General features: G+C 38.2%; 1 protein-coding gene across 3 annotated transcripts in view; it reads right to left on the bottom strand.

The window, feature by feature from the left end:
- The window catches only part of rspo2 (R-spondin 2), a 58,328-nt gene that overhangs the window by 38,896 nt on the left and 2,902 nt on the right, over positions 1–16,530 (bottom strand). The window contains exon 1 of one of the 3 annotated variants that reach the window (XM_079893881.1): positions 15,559–15,579. The exons of the other annotated variants lie outside the window; for them this stretch is intronic. The gene's annotated coding sequence lies outside the window, so the exon portion shown is untranslated. Of the gene's footprint in view, positions 1–15,558; positions 15,580–16,530 lie in introns of those variants that run through there. 3 annotated transcript variants of the gene reach the window in all.

The raw sequence follows: 16,530 nt of genomic DNA, 5'->3' as shown, positions 1-16,530 counted from the left end.
AAAGAGAGAGAAACACATTTCTTGTTTTAACTTCACAAAAATTCACCCCATCCTGAGAAAAAATGTTAAATAAACATTTGTTCTGACTATGATTTGACTGAACTACAGTTAAACATAAACAAAATAATATATTAGGTTTTACATTCATAGTCTCAATGTTTTATCCAAGGTTCAATTTGTGCACATTACTGAGCCAATAAAATGAAAGGATAATATCACATCAGCAAACTAAAGAATCACAACTGGGGAAGAAAAACAACAACAGTTAATTTACTTTTCTGAAATTGATGCATGCAATTATGAATAATAATGCTGAAATCCAATCTCTGCAGCATGAACTTTTCCTCATTAAAACTGTGCAAGTGGATAATTTGAGATGGCATCTGTAACACATTAGGTATTATAATGGATTATTCAATTTCATTATCCATGCAATGATGCAGCTTTAAACCCATATTCAACACAATATTCCAAGGGAAAAAAACTGTCTTTGTAATATTGACTTCAATGCTTCCATGCTACTTTGAAACTGTTCCAACGCCCCTGACATCAACCTGACAACCTGTGCAACCTCTCTTTGAACTGCCCTTTCCCATAACAAAGCAAAATAGTTTACACTGAGAGCACGGGACAAATGTTTCACAAAACCAAAATATGCAAGTGTCTTCTTTCATCATGCATTAAACGATCCATCTACAACCTAAACAACTGTATTTACCTTTATCCACTCTGAACATCTGGGCTTAGGACACCACAAGGACTCCAAATTATTGCAGCCTGACCAGAAGACGAGACAATTTCTGCAAATCGTCTAGAGTGTGACATTGTATGGTGTAAAACAGGGTTCATCAAATCCGGTCCAGGAGGACCAAACACACCTGAACAAGCTAGTCAAGGTCTTCAGAGTTAATAGAAAATCGCAGGTAGGTGAGTTCGATCATGGTTTGAGCTAAACTCTGCAGGACAGCTCTCCAAAGCTGGATTTGAGGAACCCTGGTGTAAAATAACCAACAGACAGCTCATCATACTATCTACTCCATTTCTGTTAGCCAAGAATGAGGCTTTATGAGGCAACAGAAAATCATCAGTACAAACGGATTAGAGGTGGATGTCTTGATTTGTTTGGGGAGCAAAATGAAGGGTTGTTATTTTCATTTCTTTCCTTTATTCTCTCAATCGTTCGCCGCAGTTTTCTGGGCATTTGCTTTCCTCTCTCATCTATAATCGCCACATCCCTGTTGACATCAGGAACATCAAATGACAGGTATGGCATCCAACTGCAGACAACTATTCATCTGCAGACATTAGTGAAATGAAATGTAACTTATGAGGAGTAAAATATCTAACCAACAATACTGTGTGCTAGCTTCACTGTGCCCAGTTTCTGTGGGGAGACTGTGGTTCATTCAGGTAAACGCAAAATTCTTGGTCCTTCATTCATGCGAATCACAAGCTCAGAACACAACGTATGACGGCATTGTTGGATTGTGTTGCCTTCATTCAGCTTTGGCTGGCTTTGTTTTGAATCCAGATCAACAGTAATTACAGTGTGAGTGAGAACCGACAGAAAATAAAAAACTGGCTCAGGTATATTTAAAGACTCTTAAACAACTGTGCCGTTCATCGCCTCGGGCCGCCAGAGCTGGGAAGAAAGGGCAGATAAACACCTCAAACCCCCCACCTCAAACAAACACTCGCAACACTCCCAACAACTCCCAATGATCTCTCTTTCTCACACTCACAAATACCTATGACATCATATGGTGACATCATCCCTTTCCCTACAATCTAGATGATATCATTCATCATCTGTCAAGATTCAAAGCTGTAAAAAGTTCAAATACAAAAATCTCTAGAAGAAAAAGAGGAAGCCATGAAGAAGCACAGTACCTACAACCATGAGGCTAATTCAATGTTCATTCAATTAGTAAGAATTGTTTGAAAGATAGATGGGAGATCATTCTCTGTCTCTCTACATAAGCTATAATTCTGCTACTGTTAAGTAAAGCAAAAGTGGGATCAATTACAATCTGTTTTGTCTTAATTTTGCACATAAACTAGTTTTACATGAGCTTCAAATGACATTGTCACTAAAATGTCAGAATTGCGTTTTAAAGTTAAAACCACCAACTAAAATAAAAAAATAATTTTAGTAATTTTGTTATGTGCTTTTGTCATAGTATGAGTTATTTTCAATTTAGCTTTATTTTATTTCAGTTATAGTCATTTTAGTACTGTACTTATTTATTTATTTTAGTTAGTTGCCAAGGCTAGCCTATGTGTCTGCAAGTGTTTTTTTTTTTGTTTTTTTTTTCTGATTTAATTATATATATATATATATATACACATGCATAACAAAAATATTTTAATTGTTGTAGATATCAATAACAACACTGCTTTAAACCACTGTACAAAATCCACCACAAATAAGTATTGGAGCAAATAACAATATGATACAATATTCTAAGACCATTCAAAGTTCTATTAAAATGAGGATTTGTATCTGTTAATGAGTAATCAGCATTACATGAATGAGAATCGAGAGAAAAGTCAGAGTTAGCACAGAGTCAGCTGTCTCATTTTGAAATTCTGTCATCATTTACTCACCCTCATGTTGTTCCAATTTAAATAACTTTCTTTCTTCGGTGGAACACAAAAGGAGGTGTTAGGCTGAATGACAGCCTCAGCCACTATTCACTTTCATTGTAATCTCCATTTGTGGAAGGAAGAAAGTCATACGGCATTGGAACAACATGAGGGTAAATATTTTTGGGTAAACCATCCATTTAGAATCAGAAACGCTCGCCTCTTATAATGGAAAAGAAACTGGGAGTATGCAATAAAACTTTCAGATCATCCACTAAAAGTGTGCCAGTCCCCACATTGTTCCACATGGTTGAAGGCAGTACATGGAAAACTGCATCAATCCACCCGCATTTGTTGCATCTGACTTTATTTGTCATGGTCATGGGTATGGAAATCACACTTTGCTGAAGATTAATACACCAGAGCCAGAATGGTGGGATATGGCAAGGGTACGTTTTGCTCTACAGGCACATTTCTCCTCAAATTTAGCAGAAAATATGCTGGACCTCACCTCCGACTACTTTGCAGCTGGAAATAGTCAGGATTTAGGCATCCATGTTTTTCCCCCCTAACTCCAGTTTACTTTAACAGATTGTACTGTATGCATATGTTTACAATTTAGGGCAATCCCATTACTTATAATGATTCTGCACCCATGTGTCTGAGTAAACACATTTGTTTCACGGCACTGGCTTATTAGCTTAGTGAGAGTGTTCCTGTGATACAGGCCCAGGAGGCATGGCAAGCACCGATGGATTTGTAGATTGGATCACCGCGATTGAATCGGTGGACATGATATCGAAACATGCCTTGTAAGTTTGGGCAGCTGGTACTGGTGTTAGTGTTTCTTTGCAGTTGGTGCAAGACAAAAGGAGATTCAGACCTGAGGGCAAACCTGCTGACGTGTATGCTAATACCTTGGCTTGGCTTTTAAGTCCGCAGAGAGATTGCAGAGCACACATACGGGCTGATTATTGTCATTCATTTAAAGTAGGAAATACAGTCATTTAAGGTAGCCAATTATTTACACTGTGCCTCTAGAACATTTTCTCATTGATGAAACATTTATTCATTTATTTAGTTGACTTAGGGGCAGATTTACTAACAGCTTGCGCCAACTCAAACCCTCTTTTGCCATTAAAAAACTACAGTGAAAAATTAGTGCTGAAAAGGCAGACACAGTTATTTTTGCGACTGACTGTATTGTTTCCCTTTTAAGATGAAAAATTCATGGGAGGAGAGTATTGAAATGAATCATGCAAGATTTACTAAGGTTTGCGCTAGTCAAGTTACTGGTATTTGCGCCATTATTTACCGCCTAGTTTGCGCTGCTCTTGGTAGTTTTTAAAATCCAAGTTTTTAAAACTTAGGGTTTGTATTTGGTTACCAAAAATGTTGTTGGTTCAATCCCTGGTGGGAATGAGACATGAGAAAAATTGTTTAAAGAAACTGAATTCAACAAAAATATAGAAATATGTACATATATACATATTTTCTTGTTGGATATCCCATTTCATTCTGAAATATATCATATTAACGGGCTGTGAAAAGGGATTAGCATTATCTTCAGGCAAACTGCAATTAAGCATGAAAGAGCAGACATTTTGATTCATGTAAATTCTCATTTAAAAAAGCAAATACAATGAATACCTGCTGATATGCTGTAATTCTTCAATGAGAATTTTGAATGAGAGATCAAATAGCACTTTATCTGTTATGAATCTCGTAAAAACGGGAAAAAAAAATCTTTATGTGTGGACCAAAGACAGGTGCTGTAAGGTGCAAAAGGCAATCTGTCATGTCGGGCTATGTGTGAGAAGACATGTTTATGTTTCTGCACAGCTCACTCTTCTTCTTTAGAATGGAATTTGGAAGTTAGCAGCTTTTTCCACTCCATGAATTCTTTTCAGAGTGAGATGTTCTATTATGGTCTCAGGTCTGTAAAGAAAGTTCAGAGGTGAGGTCTGAGATGAATCATTTTCTCGATCAGTATTTTGGTCTTGTTTCCAGTTAAAATATCTAAGCATCCTTAATAAAAGATAAATACAAGTGATTCACAAATCTGTGCACAATAGTAAGACTTTTTCAAAGAGACTTTATCTGTTATGCACAGTTTTTATTTTCCTAAAATATTTTAATATTATTATTGTTAAATTATTATTTTAAAATGAATTAAAATCATTCAATTTGTATTAAATTGTTTGATTTATGCTTATAAAAAGACCTTCAATAGAAATGATAGCAGTGAAAGTGGTAGAGAAGCAAAGACATGAGGGTGGTGGTGGAGAGGGTGGGAAGTGGAACGGTTAAAATTAGCACACCTGTTGGTAATTTATCACACATAAACCTCACACCTAATTTTCACACCTGTGGCACAATGGGTTCTGAATCCCACAATTCAGTCACACATGCTGTTCTACAAACATGCTAAACAGCTAGCAGTGGATTTTTTGGATGGAGAGAAAGAGCAATGTCGCTGCCAAAAGATCAGAGAAAAGACATGCCTGGGATAGTTTCACAACATTGAGCATTAGCGGACCTAACAAGACCCTCCTTTTTCGCCTGCCGGTGATCCAATCAAATTTCTTTTTTAACCACCTTTAGTGTTTGACAAAAAGTATACAGGTTTGGAACAACATGAAGGTAAATGCAGAATTTCCTATCCATTTAAGGCAAGTACTAAATGCAATCAAATATTTGTGGTCTGGTGAAGAAGCTGTCAGTGATCAAAATATTGATTTTGAAAATGATAGTTTTGAGAATATGTTTGAGATCGCAAATATGAGCCAGATACTGAATGAGCTCTGATGAGGACAGTGATAATGGTATAAAACATCTGCTCAAACTGAACCCTTCCAAGCTCCAAAAGGTAACAAAATATGCTTTATGTTATTCTTCTGTAATTGTTACTCTAATGAGGAGAGTTTTATATTATCACGGCAGGTGGAGATCCATCCGGGTGGCTAAAGACCCGAATATGTAATAATGATTGGCGAAACATTCATGCATTTAAGGATTAATGACTTTGAAATGTAGTGGTGAGTTTACTGAAATAAAGCACCATCAAAATGCGACCTCTGTAGGACGCGGCCTTCGAAATGAGACAGCTTATAATTTACTATTATTTTAAGCTTATTCATTTAATTACCTTCGTTTGCTCCTTGTATTTAAGTTCCTGTGTTTCAGTTTGTAGTTGTCGATTCTTGTCAACCTATGGGTTAACGTTAGTGTGAATTTTGGTCAAGTTTAATTTCTGCGTTGTTAATAAAGACTGTTTGAATTTATCTTCTCCGTCGTGCTTGCTAACCAGCAAACATGACAATATGAGGTTCCCAAATTTAATAGACCTAGAAACGTAATGTAAATTAATTAAAATCTTAAAACACCATGGGTATTTTTTTTATTAAGAATATGATTTTTTTCTAGAAATGTCAAGCACTAAAATTCCTTTAAATATTGTTATAGAAGATCTTGGTCTGGTTGCTGCAGTTGTTACCCACCATTCTAAATGGTAGACATGACATGGTTCCTTTTATTCGTCCATTTTATCATTTGTCAGTGTATCATGTATGAGTCGCTTGGAAAAGTAATAGCACAGCTGTTCTCAAGGCGCATCGTTTGAGGTATCACTCATGCCATTAGCTTAAATTATGAATTTGGTAAAGGATTTACTTTGAAACAATCACTCAGAGATTGCTAGTAAATTTGACAAATAATTACAAAGAAACGGCAAGTAACACATTGAATTAAACATGACATTTTGACGTAGTATTTTCTTGTAATACCTACTCCAATCATTTTTATTATTTGATATTAGTTTAATAATAAGCATTAATGGGTTGTTCAAAACTCAAACCAGAAGTTTGAGCACTAGTATTCGTGAAGCTTGCCTTCGCAAACACCTCTACAAACTAAGTTTAGAATTATGAGCGCACATAAAACTCACCCACCCACACATACATATACAGACACACTACCCATCAGACCTCCCTCTACACAGTATTGTTTGCCTTCACGCCTGAGTCTGTGCTATGCTATGGAACATGAAAGGTATTACCTCATTAACCCTTTAACGAGACCTCTTCTCCACCTCCCTGCCTCAACCCTTCCCTACAGGCCAGATCAGAAGTGATCCACAGGGTCAAAAGTGGAGAGCACCACGGGGGTGGCAGGCAGAAACATGCCGAGGAACCTCATATGGTCCCAACCACTGTGAGGGGACTTCAAAGCCTGATGCCCAAGACTGAGTCTTCTACTCCATAAATAGCTTCAGCAGACCCTCAAAAACTTCTATTGAGCTAATTAAGCAAAAATTCAACAGGATACCACGCAACACCCATGCCATCGACTTCAAAAACGGCAGGCATACGATAAGCATAAGCTTGAAAATAACAAAAACAGGTTCTACAGTTGCGGTTTCCTGCACACATGGGTGGCACAATGTATAAAATCTGCGTGTATTGTTACAAATTTGTCAAATCCCCGTGAAAACCTGGCCAGCAAGGACATGCCAGAACACTTCCAGATACAAATGAACACCAGGGCAGCGTTTTATGTAATGGCCGCTCATCTCATCTGCTCCCCAGGGCAGAGCTTACACTAAAGAGCTCTGTTATAATCACTCAACTTCAACCTCTTCTTGCTCTTACTAAAACAAACCTGTCTGGCAGCCAGATACATCTCAGATACGGCCCCTGTATGGCCCCGTACTCCCATAAACACGTTGGCCACACCATGCAACTCTCTTCTTTTGCTTTTGAGACTTGAAAGTGTTGATCTTGTCAAAGAAATTCTTGCTAAAAATGTTTGTTGGCAAAAAGTGATAACTTAGACGAGGCGAAAAAGCATCATAATGATAATTAAATGACTTTAACTATAGACAAAATTAACATAATATTACACTATACTATTCAAAGGTTTTGGGCCAGTAAGATTTTTTTTTTATTCAAGTAAGGACATTTCTATTTAAATGCTGTACTTTTGAACTTTCTATTCATCATAGTATCCTAAAAAAAAATATCAAGTTTTCAAAAAAAAATAAAAAAAAATTAAGCAGCACAACTGTTTTCAAATTTGATAATAATAAGAAATGTTTCTTGAGCACTAATTCAGCACATTAGAAGTATCATGTGACTGATGCCGGAAATCCAATCTGTTAATCATATAAACCGATCGTGTCTCTTCAGAAAATTTGGGTCAATTCATTTGGATTTGTTTTACGATCTCTTTATGAACTTTTTGAAGCATCAAATCGAAGCGTGATTTTTTAAAAAAGAAACTTTTACATCTTACAGCACATTGTCAATTAATAAAATGCTATTTTTGTCAACAAAACAGTTTTACTCAGATTATAATTGACTGAAATGAATGCACTTGAAGAAAATTTTCATCAAAAGACAATGACAAAACAAAAATGTGTGCAAAAATGTTTTTTTTTTGTTTCAAAGACACCAGACCTTTGTGCATGTTAATTACAGTGACAAGCTGGTATTATCCATTACTGGAGTGCCACCACCAAAGCCATTATTAGCACATGAACATGAAAACTACATGTGACCCCTGCCTGCGGATACCTTCAACGCACCGTCCCTCTCCGTGACAGCTGTTTACACAAGAGAAGACGGTGTGCTTCTGAGGTCTGGCTCTGGTTCAAATAAAATAATACACTGTTGAAGTCAGCCAAGATGTAATACAAGTGGATAACTGAGTGGGTGAAAAAAGGAGGAATTTGTGAAATGTGCATGGATATTTTCTCTTTCCCCACATCCTAAACCTTTTCTTTATCATTCGCGCCGCCACTGGCCTGACCCCATCTAAATATCTATCTACCACTGAGCCCAGTGGGTAGTTAAAGACAAATGGACAATAAAGGGACAAAAACAGAGATATATTGAAGTCGCACAATACATAGGCCGAAACTCACCACAATTGAAGTTGTCCTCTGCATTTCGAAACTTCACAGTCTGATGAATTGAAGACCATAAATCATAACTTGAGTTTGTAAATTTCTTCAAATTATGCGCAAAAGATTACAAAGCACAAAACACGACTTTTTCTCTTCAGTTGTGTTCTATTTAGGTGGCACAATGCCAGACTACATTACATGCAGGCACATGACCCAGCATCAGCAAAGACAACGCAAAAAGAGACAATAGAGTGGTGGAGGGAGGACGTATTTTTGTAGGCCAACCCGGAAGTTAGCATTACCCTGGTTAGCATCACCCTTGACAAAAAATACAAAAATACATCATCCCTGCACCACCCTATAGCTGCTGCAATACTACACTGAAACTTCCTGTTATCACGCAGCTCACTGGAATACTTGATTCTGATTGGTCAATCTACAGTCAAAAATATAATGCCCGCTAAACTGTAAAACATAATACAACTATTTTAACTCAAATCAATATCAAACTCCTTACATATTTAACCCCAAGTATCCAAGACATTCAAAACATCAAGATATCAAAATAAGTCAAATAAGGGTGATACAAGACCTCTCCAATAAGAATCAGCATCCTGCTCATGAAGTAAGGGATTAGTCCTGATAACTATTTTCTAAATATATAGGAATAAAATGTTTAATCTCAAATATGCACAAGCCTACTGTTTAGTTTGGGGTCAGTAAGATTTTTAAAAGTTTTTGAAAAAAGTATTTTTCACCAAGGTTGAATTTACTTGATCCAACAGTAACAGTAATATTGTGAAATATTATTACAAATTAAAATAGGCCTAACTGTTTTCTATTATAATATATTTTAAAATGTAATTTATTCCTGTGATGCAAAGCAGAATTTTCAGCAGCCGTTATTCCAGTTTTCAGTGACATTGTCAGTGTCACATTTAGAAATCATTGATTTGGTGCTAATGAAACATTTATTATCATTATCAATGTTGAAAACAGTTGTGCTGCTTCATATGTTTGTGGAAACCATGATACTTTTTTGAGGATTCTTTGATAAATAAAAAGTTCAAAAGAACAAAATTCTTACTGACCCCAAACTTCTGAATAGTAGTGTAAGCTAATTAAATATTTTCCTAATATATATAACTGTGTCCCATACTGTATATTAGCTCAGTCTGTGAGAGAGAACTTATAAACCATTATAAATGTTACTTATAAAAATGTATAAGTGTAAATGTAAATTTAAACATGTTACTTATAAACCGGCATTATAGTAATGAAGTAAATGTATCATTTTTATACTCCTAGACATATCAAATTTATAAGATTGACACCGAATCGTCTGAATAATAGCTTACAACGATAATTTCCCATTGCACAGCTTATTATATAATAGAGAACAGAATGTTTTAAAGACCTTTTTGTTTAGTTTCTTTTTGATTTGAGCGAGTTTTGCAATGACTCATGACTCCAAACAAATACGCTGATTACAGATACGAGCTGGCTACTGCACACAAACCACTGACACTTTCTCATCAAGGGCTAGTGACCCTTGAGGACCCCTTCACATCTGAGTTGCATGTTGAATCCTCACAGAAAGAGAGAGAGGGAGGGAGAGAGACAAAGAAAGACAATGAGCTTAGCGCCAGGGCACTGTAATGACTACCATGCCTGGCCTTGATTAAAACCACACCAGGACTTCTGGGTTCCACAGGCAGGCGGGCAGCATGCAGGCAGGGTGTCTCTGCCTCCCTTTCAAGCTCTTAGAAGGTCCAGACATCCTCGACCTAGACTCACGATGGAGACGGGCACAATGACAGGGCAAAGGGGACGAGACCCAAGCTCGATTCACAAACAAATTACAAGCAAGTGGTGTAGCTTTATTGCCCCTGACCATATCACTTCCGCACTATACTGAAAGCAAGGCGTGTGGATGGCTGGTTTGATGTGGTCTGGATGCGTAATTAGAGGTCCTATCAAACGCAGGGGAACAGAGGAGGCCTGTCCATCTGTCGGGTGTTAGAGAGATGGGGAGGGGGAAACGGCAGCCCAACGTTCCCCCTTGTTGTTGTTCCAGCGATTTGTGTAGGCGTGGATGTAAATATCTATCAGAGCCAGAGACAGGCCACACACGCCTGCATATGTAGCTATGTGTGTGTGTTTTTTTTATGGAGGAAGCCTCTAGAGCTCACGTTACAACAAGGCCCTCGCAGATCGATTCAGACTAGGTAGAAAGCCTGAATGCACACGGACAGACATACTCGCACATGGAGAACAAATGTGGTATGGAATAGAACCTGGCAAGGCCTGGGAACACAGAAAGTCTATACTTCAAGGCAGTTCGATTTTCTCCAACCCTTTCAGGACATTTTGAACCACCAATTAAATTCTTCAAAATGTCCTGCACACTCAACTGACACCCCATTAAGCGCCTTTCAGACAGGACGCGGAATGCGCGGCGATGGTTTAGCGTAGTCCTTCAGACACAAAACGATTTGCGCTACGCTGTCCCTATATGACCTCAAACTTGTATCGTACAGCTCAGGAAATTCGCTGTTCATCCATTTTGATTTCCGCGCTTGTTTGGATGCCCCATTTCTATTGGCCGTGCAGGTAATCGTCACAGAGCGCAGTGGCAAAAGTTGAACTATTTTGAACTTTGACCATGGCGTGCGCGCGAGCTCGCCAATGGTGCGCTCCGCAAACCATTGAAATAATTGGATTTCATAGCGTAGCGCAGCACATTCCACATCCTGTCTGAAAGGGCCATTCCTCTGTCTGTGCTCTCCCATCCTTACTCATATAGCTGGTTCAAGATGCAAGGGGTGGGTGATTCATAAGGAATTGTATTATGTAAAAGACCAGCAGGTTTGTTTTACATTAAAGCTCTGTTTCAAAATCTAGTGAACTTTCTCGCTGTCTACTACCTACACAGGCAGCTGCATTGTAGAGCTGAGTCCTAACTGAAATGTAACCGCCAAATCTTAAGTGATTTGGAACGATCTACAAAGGAATTCATCATACAAATAATGCTATACACGGGACATTCGACTCAGTTTTCAATGAAACACAAGAGGAATGGCATGATACGTCAATGAGAATTATTGGGATTATTGAATATTATTGAATTGTGTGATTATATACACATATGGCTTCTGTAAAAAAAGACACAAGCAATGCTGCCTTACAAATTGGGCAAAAAGTGAGCATCTTAGAAGACAGCATAATTAAGATGTCTTTTTTTTCTTTTCTTTTCTCTTGGAAAAGACACATGATGCCTTAAAAAGTTGCCAACAGGGGAATCTTACTAGGATTTGGAACAGCAAATATCTGTCACAGAACAGGCAAAACTATGTCAGTGACATGTACAATGTTTGTCTCACTTCATCACATGTCCAGATGATACCAAATAGAACCAGAACTTGATGTAAAAAGCAATGCTTTGGAATAACATGCATGGTACAGATGTGCAAATGTAAATTACGCATTCTTACTTTCAAAATCAAAAAGAATGGAGTGAAACAGAAAGCAGGGGTCACAAGATGTAGGCCTGCCTTTTAAAAATGAACTACGCTTAACTTGACATGCCATCTTATAAGTGCAAGCTCATGCTCCCGATGGTAGTTTTTGATGTCTCAAAAAACTGAGACAATGAATAGGCTATGTCCACCTCATTTACATTTGCACATCAACATCTTCAAATTTCACTTATTTGTGTCATTGTATGATTTAAGTTACTATTTTAAACAATTGGTTTAATGTTAAAACAACTTGTGTTGTGTTCACCTCTTGGAAGTCCTATTTTCAAAAGTTTTATAGCTCAAACTTAAGAGAATCAGACTCAACTGGCTTACCATATTTAGCAGCCTTATAAGAAATGCATTAAAGTAAAATTACTTTAGGGTCTGGCTGTCGTGGAAATAACAGAGGTGAGCATGTTAAAAAATATATATAAATATATATTTTTTTAAAAGTACAGTGGACTTTTTGTCTGTGGCAAAACGGTTTTCAATCACCGTCAGGAAATATGGAGCTTATTATAATAGATTTATATAATAATTCTATTTTATTTCACATTTCCGAAAATGAACTTTTACAGTGTGGTAAATTGTAGCCTGAGAGCAAACCATCTGTTTGGCATTTAGCTTTGCCACCATATGGGATCTTCTGATGACAACGATTGAGGCCAGTGGAGAGGATGCCCTTGGTTACATTACCAAAAAAACTATGAATGCACAATGGGTATTTCTCTGCCGCGACATGACAAATAAAGGCGTGGAAAGTGTTACAAAACCTCTCTGAGCTGCATGCATTCAATTCGCATCAATGCTCCACTTTGAACATGAGGCAGTTCCCCTGGTGATGAGGAAAATGTCCGCACAAAGGATGCCTGGTCTGGACAGCAAGTTTGGGCCTGTTTAAATTTACAGAATTAATTGAGTTAATAGTGAAGTGGATGTGGGCACAGTCTTTTAGTAGTACATTTAAAGGGATACGGCCCCATTGAAGTCAATGCGGCCCATCAAATGTTTGGTTACAAATATTCTTCAAAATATCTTCTTTTGTGTTCAGCAGGAGAAAGAAATTCATACAGGTTTGGAACAACTTGAGGGTGAGTAAATGATGGCAGAATTTACATTTTTGGGTGAACTATCCCTTTAAGGGTTTTTAAAAATTGTGTAACACTTAAATTGTCAGCTAATTAATCATGCTACTGCCTTTCTACGCAATCAGCCCCACGTCTATCTATATACACAAGCACCACATTCTGCAAGTAATGTAAAAACCCACTTAATACAATGTATACATACTGACAAAAACACACCTTCAGGATAGCGGAATGGAGAAAGTGAGAGACAGAAACAGAGAGGGACATCTCATCGGATATTTGTTCGCTTAGAGAACACCAAAAGATTTAATCCGTCTCAGGTGATGGTGCTCCCATTAACCAACTGATCTCCTCAAATATGCCATCCATCCCTCCCTACAGTCTCTCCAGTGCCCCCAGATCAAACTCTTCATTTAGTGCTATTCACTCTCACGCACACTCAATTCTCAGAGATTCTCCAAAGCGATCACACCATAGATCGATGGCAAGCAATGGTGTGACAGGAAAGGGACACAGCGAACACACCCAACACCGTCTAACCTGCTGGAATAAAAAAGTCACTCCTGGCCAGCGGAATAAATGGCTGGGTGAGAGAGTTGGCTGTACTTGACAAAATTAAATGAACATCAATTTCATAAAACATCCCGTCCATTATGGATTAGAATGAAAGTAAATGTCACATTTTCCAAAAGAAGAGTGTCAGAATGTTTTTATTTTATTTTTTATTTTTTTTAAATAAAGAGGCTCTGGAGCAGTCACCCATCCTGTCACGCACTTCATCAGGACATTAAATGGCACGAACATAGCAAGAGCCAACGTTAACACTTACACCCATAAACCTGGGACCTTACATAAACTTGTAGAAAGCGTAGCTCTAAACAGTTCTTTCTGTCCTTACTCATTTTAAACGTCTTCCTGGACAGATTTTAATAACAAAGAAGTCTTTTACATCCTACACTCTCGTAGTTTAACCACTCAGGCCATTTTTTCTTACATGTATTCTCTAATTACATGCATTGGGCTGCACACACCATGTCTCTTGAATCAAAAGTTATGAATGAAATGAATGAAAATTCTTGCATCTTTACTCACCCTTACATTGTCCCAAACCTGTATGCAAACATTGACTATCATTGCAATAAAAAAAATAATACAACAGCAACATTGAGACATTGTTCAAAATGTCATCTTTTGTGCGTCACAGAAGAAAGAAACGCATATAGGTTTGGATTTGCATAACTATGAACCATATAAACTTATGAAACATTTATCAATACAATACAGTTTCTGAGGCATAATGGGACAGATTGCCGTTTGCTGCCAGCAGATTAAGATATAACTGTTCGATAGTGTTAAAATACAGGTGCTTTCCCCCTAATCCCTTCAGGGTGAAGCTGAGGAGCTCAGGGATGGAGCTAAGCCTTTCCTCTCTTCCACTTTCCCATGGATTACCGCGACTGTGTTTCTCTGGAAACAGACTTCTATTAGTTCCATTACTGTGAGCTTAATCGGGCCGTTCATCAGAGCTAGCCGCTCCTTAACCTCCCGTAGTGCAGAGTTTCACTTAAAGTGCAAGTAGATGGCTTGAGTACAGAGATTGGTCAAATTCAAATTTGTATGTTCCTATACAATTTAAAAAAAAGTCAAAAGTTGTCATATTGAGAGCAGTAGCTCTGAGGTAAAAGCATTACCACCCCTCCTGAGCCTGGCCTGTCAAACCCGCAAGTCCTGTATGAGAATGTTCTCTAGTCTCCGCTGGCACGTGAGCCCACAGTTTTATGTAGTCAGCAGGTGGCATCATTAGCCAAAGAATAAAAATGAAAAGTATTACCCCTGGGCCAAGCAATGATATCATTGCAAACTCACTGGCATCTGTAAAGCACTGAATGGGGGGTACAGAGGTGCAAATTTAATGTGTCTTTCTGTTGGCTTTGTTATATTCATATGAGGAAGGCTGTGCGAATACAAAGAGCTGACACAAAACCAATCACGAACAAAAACACAAGAAAACAAGAAAACAAGAAAAAGTATGATTTGAGCTTCGATTTCAGTCTGCTCAGCTTTAGTAGAGTATCTGTTGCGAATATACACACTTGTGGGGTGGTTAAGACAAAGCCTTGTAAAACAAGGTTCAAGAGGATTGACCGTGCCGCTGGGGTGATGTGGGATTGTAGTGCACACAAGCACGCCAGAAAAGGCTGCACATTAAGCTGTCTCAAGTGTGCCAAGGGCAAGAAAAACACTTCAGTGTTTTAGACTCAATTGAATAGTGATACAGCCCTCAATAAGCATGATAAATATAGGAACGAAGCACATCTAAAAGCTTAATGGCATTTCAAACCGAAACAAGCCACATAGTACACACACCTTTCAGTTTGCAGGATCAAACTCAAAACTCTAAGGCATGTTTTACAGATGCGTCACCATTTACAAATACAGTACAAAGGATCCCGCTCACCTCCAGATGCACTTCTGCCACCATTTTCTCCATCAAAATCTTTCAATCCTCCTGAAAATGCTTAACTAGTCTGCCTCTGCCAACAAGTCTGATCCTATTAAGAAAATGATATTACGTAGTATCTGAAATCGCAAATCTTGTAGAAAAACAGAGGGGCTGAAAACTTGTGTGTGCCAGTTCCCTACAGTGTCTGACTGATTATTTGCAGATGGGCAGTGGTTGGGGCTCTCAGCCGGAGCAGATCTCCCCTGGCATGCCATGCATATGATTAAATCTACGAATGCCTCCCAATTTACATCTCTGCGGATTTAAGAGCGCATATCAGCCATGGTGTCAGCAAGTGTCTTCATTTGGGCTCAAGTTAAATTGGGAGACATGTAGGCGGTTGTCCTGTCACATGCAGTGAATGAATGATGTTCCAGAGTTTAAGGTTTAGGGGGGACGGTTACGTTTGAAATGTTTGACTTCCAGCAGCCCCCCATGTCCATGTGCATTGGCTAAGCAAGGCAACCCCTTATATTTACTGATGGGTTAAATCCCTGGGGATCTTAAGTGTGGATTGTTATACTTGCAGCAGTTGTTCAAAGCTTAATCAATGTCTGTCTGTGAGATCAATTAAAAGCGGCTTAGGGCAAGAGGGGGGTCAGTGCATTTGAAAAGGGTAAAGGAAAGCTCAACTCATCAAATGGCCACCAGACAGCGCCGCACTGTGAGGGTCTGTTCTACGGTCAGTACTTTGAGAATGAATTGCCCATATTCTTTGAGATTATTCATACTATGAACACAGCTCTACAAAACAACATGACGTGCAAATGTGAACTAACCCATCACAATCAAAATGAGATTTGACATTTAAAAAATATATATTAAGGCTTCAGTAAAGTGTGTGGATTATTCATAGACTTTCAGGGTGTCGACTTTTTTTTTTTTTTTTTAATGGCAGCAATTTTTGCGTTCCGAAAGCAATTATTT

This window comes from Squalius cephalus (assembly GCF_949319135.1).
Source record: "Squalius cephalus genome assembly, chromosome: 15".
In the NCBI taxonomy this organism is placed as follows: Eukaryota; Metazoa; Chordata; class Actinopteri; order Cypriniformes; family Leuciscidae; genus Squalius; species Squalius cephalus.
Note: the sequence above shows the minus strand (reverse complement) of the source record. Positions and strands in the feature narration are given on the sequence as shown.